Source organism: Dermacentor albipictus, unplaced genomic scaffold, assembly GCF_038994185.2.
Source record: "Dermacentor albipictus isolate Rhodes 1998 colony unplaced genomic scaffold, USDA_Dalb.pri_finalv2 scaffold_14, whole genome shotgun sequence".
Taxonomy (NCBI): Eukaryota; Metazoa; Arthropoda; class Arachnida; order Ixodida; family Ixodidae; genus Dermacentor; species Dermacentor albipictus.
In genome coordinates this window covers 2241788-2252467 of record NW_027225568.1, presented here as the reverse complement: position 1 = coordinate 2252467, position 10680 = coordinate 2241788, and the positions used below count along the sequence as shown (strand labels likewise).

At 43.0% G+C, this 10680-nt stretch overlaps 1 long non-coding RNA gene across 1 annotated transcript; it reads right to left on the bottom strand.

The window, feature by feature from the left end:
• Window positions 1-293: 293 nt before the first annotated feature.
• LOC135914741 (uncharacterized) lies at window positions 294-7767 on the bottom strand. Its single transcript, XR_010568405.2, has 3 exons — window positions 7627-7767; window positions 6007-6143; window positions 294-946 (listed from the first exon to the last, which is right to left on the bottom strand). It is a non-coding gene; the product is annotated as an uncharacterized lncRNA (long non-coding RNA).
• Between the last annotated feature and the right edge of the window lie 2913 nt (window positions 7768-10680).

Here is a 10680-nt window from a genome sequence, read left to right as displayed (position 1 = left end):
ATGATCTTGGATTGTAGCGCGAAGTCACACGGACAGACTAGAAGCAGACAGGATGAGCGCTGACTCACAACTAAATTTTTATTGAAACGAACAACATATATATATATATATATATATATATATATATATATATATATATATATATATATATATATATATATATAGGTGACTGCAGAAAATCGCAGCACATCTAAATGAATATTGAATACATAGCAGTAACATGAAGACGACAAACAAAATCCATCAGCCATCAACTGCGTGGCAAATCTGAGTGCAAGCTGTTCTCTTATCAAGTATACCTGTAGGCATTGCGACTAATGTGCTCCCAAGATGTATGAGGCATTAGTCATTGCAGTTGTAAGGACATGACAATCTTAGGATGATTATGTTCTTGAGGCTTTTTTCCCCACTTTCCATCTTTTGAAACGTGTATACTTTAGTCATGAAAACAAAAATGCTACAACTTGCGTGTGATAAGCTTTGCGTCTTATTTCCAAACAGCTCATTGAAACGAGCCACGATGACAAATTCAAATGCCGTTACCTCATCAGACATTCAAATTTCTTAAAAACAAAGAAAACCAGGTAGGCATTAGAGTGAGCATCACTTAAATACATTACACTGGTTTACAGTTATTGCACCACTTTGTGCCAAGTAAAAATGTTAGAAACATCAAAAATGTTAAGATTCTACGGCCAACCGTGAAAACTAAATAAAAAAATCATTAAGCTTTCTTAAACGGGTACAGGAGCTTTACAACTGGCCGTCTTGGTGATGGACACGCAGATAGATGAGCAGCCATTCCACTGAGACGAGAATGTTGAGGGCTTCGCATGGAAGTCTGCGAGACACTGTAGAGTAGTTCTTGGTCCACATGAAGGAGGTTGCTTGCATACACATCTGGGCCACCATACTGAATGCATGGTGTTACCGGAACCTTTCCCCCCTGCATTGTGGTAAAAAAGCATGGTTGAGTTTATACGATATTTAATATGCAAAAAAAGAGGTGAGGCATGCAGACAGGACACTAGAGTAGAGAAGTGAACATGAACACGAAAAACATGAAAAATTTCATTAAAATGTTTTATTAGATAAAATTTTTATACTATGTGTCGTTCATTATGAGGGTTCACAACCGCAACATATTTAATATATAAGCAGGTAGAATTATCAGCTTGGTCAGTTTGCACAAGCTCGTTTGAGGCACGAAATCGAGTTTCACAAGCACAACCTCAACATTCTTAATTGAAAAAAGAACCTCAGATGACATGCAGTCCTGTGAGTGGGAATTGCACAGTTCAAGAAACAAGAAAAACAAATTAAAACTCACAGACCGAAAGCGAATTAATTGATAGGTTCCAGTACCACAAGGACATATTTGGCCAATGAGCGCCAAGTCTATCCTGCAAAAGATAAACTTAGTGCATCTTTACAAAACAAATATATAAAGATGACTAATGCCTCTCTGCACTACAGTTGCTTTGCTCTAGCGTGAAGTCATTTTAATGCATGCACACATACATACACACGCTACACCCAAGTGTAACAGCTGCAGAATTAAAATTGGGCAGCAACGAAGTCGCAACCTTTAACCATTGATCCCAAGCTGTACTAGTGACTGGAGGTAGTACCAATATCGCCAATGACGAGTCGCACTCTTTCTGTCCGATGTTACGCTGCTCTTATTGTCAAAGAGGAGTTACAGTCGGCATTGAGGGAAAGCTGCCCGCAAGAGCAGCTCCTATTTTTGTGTTATTTATAACCAGAGACCAATGAAGTAATATATTTTTAGAATGAGAATGACACCGAAAAATTGAGTACGTAAAAAATTTGGTACATTCTTCCGGAATTAACTCGCGGGTTAACGGCTAAAGAGGCAATACAGAATTTAGAACAAGTTTTGACATGTTTGCTACCAGTGAATGCTAGAAATATGTTGCCATTCTGTAGTTTTGTCCAAGAATGCAAAAGGGATTCTTAATAACTGAGGAAATAAATGGAAAAGTATCATGAAGTATATTTCGTGAATGTAATGCAGAATCACTCAACTTCTGTTACTATATAATCTCCACTTGAATAACCTGCGCTTTCTGAACTAGTTCAGGAGGTGCTGCATTTCACTACTCATTCCACCAGTTCAACGTGGCAGCAACTGCATGTTGTGATTTGTTTTACTCAGTGCAGGCTTTGTACAGGGCGAGTTCACAGCATTCCCTGCACTTGGCCGAAAAGTAGTGCATGTTTAGGCAGCAGGTGTGGTGCTGCTTCTGCACGAGCGAGGTGTAGAAATAAGAGTTTCATACAATAATTACTAGAGGGAACTCTGACGTTAGTGTCCACAGGAGATCAAACAAGAAAGGCTGTACCAGCATGGAAATTATGGGAAGTACATGGATTTGCCTAAACTTCGTCTGTTTGGCTTCAAACGGCTTTGTGACTTTGTAAACTAGTCATTTTCAACAATATACTGTGTAATAAATAAATAAACATTAAAATCGTCCGACGACAGGATTCAAACACAGGAACTCTAGAACAGAAGTCTGATATCGAAACCATTAAGCCACGGAGGCATGTAACGACAAGCGAGTGCAACGCCCTGATAAATTTATCGCGGGCATACCAGTGCCTTGAGACGCTTGGCGCCTTTCGATTTGGCCACCTGGACAAGCTCAATCGTTGCAATTAATAGCAATTGTGCGTGTTGGCACCGTCTTCTGCACTTCGCAGAGTATAGACTGCGCTGAAATTTACGACAATAAGATTTATATAGCGTATAATATACGAAGCCACAAGAACGTCTGAATTCACAAGCACGAATATCAGACAAATCTATGTGCTTCCCATCATTCCCATGGTGGTACGACTCCAGCACCAGAGTTCCCTCTAGTAATTACTGTAAAAAACTATGGCAGAAACAGGAGTAATAAACTAAGTTTTGCTGTCCCATAAATCTTGCTGGTCATTAATTCCAAGTTTTAGTGCAGTCACATGTCTAGTAGGCAATTGTGGTTTTTTGCATAAACATTGCAAAGCCAACTGTGAATAATGTTCACTATGGTAAATTGTTTATGATCGAGTAGCATAGACTACTGAAGCAATCTCTGGAAGGCAAGTGAAGTAATTTTCGTATTAGCAGCCTTTAAACAGCATTCGAGCATATGACACATGCACCTCAGATATGCAGATAATATTTCCTTGCCTCAGCAAGAAGCGATGCTTCATGTTCCACGAGGCTAATTCCATCAAAGCAGTATTGGTGCTCTCTAAAAACAATGCCAATGCAGATCATCCAATTATTTTTCAGGGGCAACAGTTATTCCTGAAATCATGCTAGATTAGTTTTTTTAAACACATGCTCAGACCATGTTAGACGTGCTTCTTAAAATCCTCCTATTTATTGGACTAGTCATATATCTGTACACAAAGGCTACTAATTAGGTCCCACGCTATATCATCGTCTCAACAAAAACTTCACTTAGTAATACACCTGCTGTGATAAGATGTGAGACCACATTGAGATGCTGAACAAGGTGAATTCATTATTTTTAAAATGGAGCTCCAGTTCTTTCAAACGAGAAGAAAGGATACTGAGGGTCAAAATTTTTCTGAATCACAGCTGGAAGATGCCAGGGAAGGCACGTGGAAACTTATTTGTAATTTTCTATTTAAATGTAGAAATGATAAAGGGAAATGAAAATGGTCAAAAAAAAACAACCAGGCATGGGGGGAGAACGAACCTACAGCCTTTGCATTACGCATGCGATGCACTAACTACTGCGCCACCAAGGCAGCATTGAACCGTCCACAATGGCCCCTCAGATTGTCGACGCTCGAACACGGCCGTAGTACCACAGTGGTTAGTATATCGCATGCGTAATGTGAATGTTACTGGTCCGTTCCCCACCCACAGGTGAATATTTTTTAGTCCACTTTCACTTACTTAAAATTTATCATTTCTATACTTCATATAAAAAACTTAAAACATGTTCCTGTATGCTTTCTTTGGCCTCATTATCTGCTGGCTTCTTGCAGTTCTGTTACTTCCAACACTTATACATATTCTAATCTGGTAAGTAAACAGTTTTGCATGATGCTGAAATGCAATATAAAACATTATTGCAGGGCTGTGTTATGTAGAATGTCTTACATTGCTCAGGCAAGGTGTATTAATGTCAATCTGAAAAAAACAATTCCCACTCTAAGCAGAAATGCTGTGTACTGCTGTGTGCAACAGGGTTTAACGAAAACAACTTGTTCAGAAATGAAGCCACCGAACAACGAGGAAATATGAAAACTAGATGAAAATTTCTGCAGTTGCATGTTAAAACTTTAGCACAGCAACAGATGAAGACATAATGAATGAAGCGCGAAGATGGTTTATTTTAGACACACGAGGCAATATACTTGAAATATGCATATGAGCTTACACGTGGAGAAATATTGTTTATGTAGCAGCTAAACAACGAACAGGCCTAGAGCACACTGATACAAGGTGTCGAGCATGTAAATCTTACAATGCCCTTAATTCAAAGAAACATGGCTGTTTCTCATGATTCGCTACACATGGCTGCTTCACACAACTTAGCCACTTCTATATATGCCTTGTAGTTACCAGGTGGTCTGTATGACATGTGCAAGCTTTAAATATGTACAAGTGCCACGTAGCTGGACAGCACCAAGGTAATGTCGTTCGCCATCTTTTTGAGGAAGTGAAACCAATTCTTGCATTTTTCCTAATTAGGTAATTAGTTATTAACAATTATTTAACTGCTCAAATATTTTATTCAAAGCAAAAGTGTCAGTGCGAAAATTGTAGAGCATCCTGAAAAATTCCCAATCCAGCTTTCTACTGCTCAGTAGGTGCAAAAAAATTTTTTTTTCAAGCTTGAAAGAAGCCAGTGAACCCATGCAAGAAGTGCTGTGCAACTAACCGCTCGTGCACCTGAACACTATTTGGCTCCTCCTTTCATGCTTGAAAAAAACTTTTTGAAAAGAATATTTTAGAAATTGATTAATTATTAATGAATATGTTTTAGGCAAAATGCATGAAGTAGTGTGACTGCCACTTCCATTTTCGGCGACATGAATTGACTCCATTTGCATGTCGAAATCCAGCTATACATGGTGCGTGTTTTGAGCTGGTTCTGTAATTTAGGCTGGTTTTGACTAATTGAAGCTTCGCACCCTAATAATGGATTCAGCCTAAAAAGAAATTGGTACATAAACGGTCGCTGTCAGTACTCCATACTCCTCTTAGTGCAAAGTGCTTGTGAGCCAAGAAGTTGGTAGTTCTAAGCAGTATTTCTCATTTTGACCTGGTGTTATAGCCCACTTACTATGATGCCATGCTGCTCAGTCATGCTGGTCCCAGCTTCAATCTAGGCCATGGCAGCTGCCCTCCAATGAGGGTAAAATGCAATAACGCTTATGCACTTAGATTCAGGTGTACATTAAAGAAGCCAGGTTCCCAAAACTTTAGGTTTTGGAATGTAAAAGCCCATAATTTAATTTTAAGATATAAAGGTGCTTTATTAGGAGCAGGGGCATCATTTTGAGCTTTTACTGCACTGCCATGGCACAAAGAAGCTCCAAGTAAATAAAAACAATTTCTTAGACAATGTACATATCTTGCAAACATTTACAAACACTTCTCTGCATGCACCTCTGTTGCTGTTATATTTAGATCCGTATGCCAAGGCGGGTTATGATGTTAGAACATGTTTCAAACTTTTTTTTACCGCTTTAAAGTTGTTGGTTACTTTGCATCTCACTGTGTCGAACGCACATTTCAGTGCATCAATTTCTTCAGAAAGTGCACTCCTCTTTATTTATTTGTGCATGCAAAAAGGGTTCAGAATAACTGCTTTCTGAAGGTCTGCATAACAAGCACAAAACAATTCTATGTAGGCTGCACAAAGAGAAAGGATTGGTTTGTAAATATGTTATTTAGTTCTTAAAAAAGAGGCAGCTGTCAGTATTCTGTTCCAAAGTAAAAATTGCCCCTACCTGGCTCTGCTTCATTTTCCCATGTTGATGGTCCATTCGGGGGCACTCAACTGATAGGCTGCACTTTGGCGATGTCGGGTGTGCTGTCACCAGGCCCAAGGTCGATCGACATCCTCACCAAAAGTCGAGTCCAAACGCTATAAAAGAAATATCTCATCATTTTGCTATCAGTTTTGTCATCTTGCGTGTTTCACACACGGCCGTCAGTGAAATATTTCGTCACTTGGACACTGAAAGAAATTCAAGCATTTTCTGGCAGCCAAGCTGATGATGATGATGATGATGTGTGGCGTTTTATGGCGCAAGGGCCAGGTTTGGTCAAAGAGCGCCATGACAAGTGGTAATGTTGACGATGTATTATGGAAGATGTGACTTGGCTGTAAACTGGCCTAAAAGTTGTCGCTGTAAAGTGCGTAAAATCTACGTGCTATAAAATTATGGCGATGTCTAATGACGAATACTATGAACATTAAAATCCATCGAGGAAGAATGATGCAAAATAGAAAATATATAGGATGGTAAAATTACTTGGAGCACTGCTGCCTCGCCAGAGCCCCCTAGAGGCATGTGCTATAAGAAAGAGCTATCACAGTGGCATCCTCTGAAGAGAGGGCGGCAGCCAAGCTGAAAACACAGTAAATGGAGAACATTAAAAAGCAAATGCAGTTGTCACCTTATATTGATCAAGTACAGCAGAAATGGAAAATAAATTGGTGATACTGCGTCTGTTGGCTTTGAATGCAAGAAACGTAAAAACAGGAACTTGCAGCCACGCCACTTTGAATTTCCCGCGTTTGCTACACCTCACAAGTTTGGCATCGTCCGGTACTCGGGGATAGTAACCGCTTAAAATCAAGATGAACGAAGATCGGCATAAATTAACAGGATACTTAGCCGGGCAATATTGGCGCATAAAACAACTCACGTAGCGAAGCTACTGTCAATTACCCGATGACGCATCTGTGGGCGAACAATTAAAAAAGGAATGAGAGTTTCACTTGTTTCACGCCTCCTAAGCTAAGAGAGAACTTGAGTTTCTTACTAAACTATACTGGATATTTACGCTCCGAATAAAGCGCTGGAAATTTTGTTGCGTCACATTGCATACGTATGAGTGAGGAAATTGCTTTTATTGTGTTCTGCCCTGACGGCATGTAGCAGCTACCACTCTCATGCAACAAAAGCATGAAAGTGGTACTCGTGACACCGAAAACAAACATATACAATGCCAACGTTACGCCCCTTGGAGTTGGAACTAAGCACGATCAAGCCAGTTAGTTTTCTAGCTTTCATAACGCCGTGAACACGACCAAACATCGAGCGAAACAACTGTCTGCTTTCGAAAATTATTACCGCTTCCATTTATATACTTATCGCTGCCACAAGCAAAAGTCAATGGGCTAGCTGTCCACAAGCCGCAGGTTAGACTGACAGCAACATATTACGGTAACGTAAAACAATGTCCACGCTGACTTAGCAGCCGCAGTGTGCTCTAAGTGCCAAAGTTCTCGTTTGCCGCTCGAAATTCACACCATGATGACGGGCACTGCATCTTTCACATGAATTATTGCATGCTTTGCTCCGGAGCTCAATAGGAGGGCGAAACGCATTTGCACGTACCTGAAATCCGCATGCCGGAAAGCCGTCGACGCTTCCGAGAACGGGGCGCACAGCCATACACCCGTACGGCGGCTTGACTTGGACGTGAGGCACTTCTACCAAACATTTCACATGCGACATGCTTCACAACGATTGCGCGAGCACCAGAAAATGTCGCAGGCCGCATTGCGACGCCGAGCAGACGTGCATCCACCGATGCGCTGTGTGCGCGGATTGCAGAGAACAAAACCATACGAAACGTTAGGCGCGAGAAGATGGCGGCTCTCGTTGCGGAGACGAAGCAAACGAAGCAATGACGCGCGAATGAATGTTGCCAACTGTTGGTTCCGCGTTATGCCGGCGGTGGTGGCTTTAGTGGCGTGTGTTGCGGCTGTCTATTTTTTTATTTCTTTTCCCCAAACAGTATAGCTAAGATCAGTTCTTTGTTTCAATTTTTAGCTGTGTCGTCTGGCATTATCTTTGTCTTTTTATGCTATTAAGCGGCCAATTATGGCCTCTCAGGTTCGCGCGCCAGCTGCGCGCGCAAATCTCAGAGGCCATAAGACAACTCGTTATATAGAAATGCCGGTATTGTCGTTGTTAACGTTTCATCATCCTTTCTTCAACTGAGATAGCAAGGTAGTGTCCCTTTTCCCGGGGTTGGGAGGGGGCGATCAAGACGGCATCGCTCAGTGGTGGGCGGGGGAGTAGGTTGGTGTTGGTTCTTATCGCGAAATTCGCGAACCCTGCGATTTTTTATTTTATAACGTAAGCATTCCTATACTTCCCCAACAAGAAAAACCATTTGTCCGTCAGTCCGTACCGCACGACATCTTTCAAAAGAGAACCCGCAGCAGCGAGTGAATTCACCTTCGTGCTAGCTCTCGCTTCAACGCGACCGAAGCGGCGAGAACACTGCGCTCACGAAGCTTTAAGCTTATGCCGCCCTATGCGCTTTTTGCAGATCACTGCAGATTTTGCAGATTTGCGCGTGAAGTTTTCAGCAGTGGGCACAATCTGTCCACCATGCAGTTCGCTTTCAAGATACGGTTCGCGCGGCCGTGCTTCCGCGCACGGCCGCGCGAACCGTGCTTCTGCGCACGGTTCGCGCACGGATGCACGGCCGCGGATGCACGGCCGTGCATCCGCGGCCGTGTTCGTCGCGGATGAGGAGGGCTAAAGAGCGATAACGGCTCAAAACGAACGGAACATCACCAGCGCGCCTGGCCCCGCCACCTGCAGTACTTCGCTTGCGCCGCCGACCAGAGCAGCTCGTGTCGCCGCAGCGCTGTCGCTTATACTTGTCGGATCAAGTCTCATAACATTGATGACGACATGGACTGCGTGTAGATGAGGAAGAGTCACAATGTTTACGCACACTTAGACAAATCCGAGAGGAGTTCCTGTGTGATTTTTTTTACCGGAAATGTACAGTCAGCGGTGGAACCCAGAGTTGACAATACCTGTAGGAGGGGTGCCAAGCTTTTTTTTTTTGTGAGAGTCTTGCCCAGCTCCCAAAGATCTGCTCAAGCTAAGACTTGCTGATGGCTGTATGTGTTTTTTTTTATTGTCGCATGCCCTCGAACCGCCACGAATCCTACAGTGTAATAACATTAGAGCAATGTTCACGTCCGAAGGGAAATGCAGCCGGTAATTGGGCTGCCTAAGGTTTGCGGCCCGGCGGCAGCTGCCCTCCCGTCCCCCGTTTACGTTGACAAGTTAGGGGGAGGGGTCTAGAGCAATCTTACACCTCCCTCCTCACAGTGGCGTAACCAGAAAATTTTTATCGTGTGAGGGGGGGGGGGCAGTCCCAATTGACCATGGAGGCGGAAGGAGCGGGGCCATTGCCATAGCAGCGAAAATTTTACTATTAGTGAGCGTTACAAGCGCCCGGCGTGCCCCACTTGGCTACGCCGCTACTAGCCCCTCCTCCCCCCCCCCCCCCGCTATCGACGCAAATCGAGCTATCAGAACGTGCATGACACGCATGCATGGCATAACATGAATAACTTGCCGCGAAGCTAGTATGGATGTCGTCACATCATCATCATCATCAGCTTATTTTGACATCCAACGCAGGACGAAAGCTCCAGCGATCTCCAATACCCCTGTCTTGTGCTAACTGGTTCCACGTGTCTTCAAGTTTCCCAATTCCATCACGTCCACATTATTCTCTGCCGTCCTCGACTGTGCTTCCCTTCCCTTAGCACCCATTCTGCAACTCCAATAGACCAGCAGTTCTCTCCCTTACGCATTGCAATGTCTGCCCAGCACGACTTCTTCCTCTTAATGTCAACCAGAATATCAGCTATCCCCGTTCGCTCTCTAATCCACATCGCTGTCTTCCAGTCTATTATCATCATGCCTAATAATTTTCATTGCATCGCTCGTTGCGCGGTCCTCAACGTCTTCCAAAGCTTCTTTGGTAACTTCCAAGTTTCGGCCCCCATACGTTACTAACGGTAGAAAGCAATGGTTAGCAGTAAGCTCCCTGGTCATGATTTAGTAATGCCTGCCGTAAGCTCTCCAGCTAATATTTTATTTTTGTTAATTTCCTTGATCAGAGGCCCCTGCGACTAATTAAGCTCAATAAACGTATTTCTGCGCAGGTTCTAGAGGCTGACTGCCGACCATGACATTCGTTCTCTCGCCACGCTGCGGAACATTACTTTTCTCTTCTGCATATTAACTCTCAATCAGACTTACACTTTCTTCGACAAGTTCCTCAAACGTTTGTTGCAAAAAGTCTGCAGCGTTGCTGAGTATGCCAATGTCATCTACAAACCGTAAGTTGGTGAGCTATTTACCGTTAGTCCTCACTCCCAACCATTCCCAGTCTAACTGGTTGCACACCTTTAAGTATTCAGTGATAGCATTGTAAATATTTTGCCATTGATCATATGAAGCCTTTTGCAGATATCTGGCTATGCAAAGTCTGCGCGTTAGTGTCATCCATTCGATATCAACATTCGTGGGAAACTTCATTTTTGACCACTGTTCGGAGCCAGTGCGCTGCTGCCTAGGTGCCCCGATCTAATCATTCCAGCTACCTGATTCAAGCGCAGGTAGCACGCG